Raw genomic sequence first — 800 nt, forward strand, 5'->3', positions numbered from 1 at the left:
GATCGACCACACAATATACATCGCTGGTCACAATGACTTTTTGCATCGTCTTAGCTTTCGAATAATGCCACTTCGCTGGATAGGCAAGTAGGCCAACGTTCCTCCCGATCAAAAGGCTACTTTGTTATGGGGCTACCAATTTACAGCTAGGTGGACAGGATCAAAGTGAAATGAAGGATTTTTACTTAAGAACACAACGCGCCGCCCGATCCGGGAATTGAACCCACGATTTAGCAATCGTAAGTGCAGCCCCCTAACAACTAGGCGGCCACAGAAGCCCACAACTCTGATGCAGTGTTGATTAATGAGTAGTTCGCTGTTTCGAGTGACGACATTTTAGTATCATATTGCATACAACAAATCTTTATGTGAAGCTAACAGCCTGTGTTTCTTTTTGGTTACACTTGCCTTCTACGCTACAGTGGTTTCAGAAGTCAATATTACAATTGAATATTTTCTCGACACTAAGTTTATTGATTTCCATACGAAGTCAAAAACTTCACTCACATTCTTGGGGGTTTCAAAATTCCTCAAAAATGTAATTCATTTCTTTTTTTTTTTTTTTATTATTATCATTTTAACATTTTCTTTTCTTTTGCGTTTCACTTTCTTTCAGATAGGAACGTGCGTAAGAATGTATGTATGAATGTATGCACAGTACGTACAGTATATATATATATATATATATATGTATAACTGCATGTATGTAAGTATGCATATATATATATATATATATATACATATATATACATGCATCGTTAGATTGATAGATATAGTCTCATACATACGTATACACCTAT

This window comes from Octopus bimaculoides, chromosome 21 (genome assembly GCF_001194135.2).
Source record: "Octopus bimaculoides isolate UCB-OBI-ISO-001 chromosome 21, ASM119413v2, whole genome shotgun sequence".
Taxonomy (NCBI): Eukaryota; Metazoa; Mollusca; class Cephalopoda; order Octopoda; family Octopodidae; genus Octopus; species Octopus bimaculoides.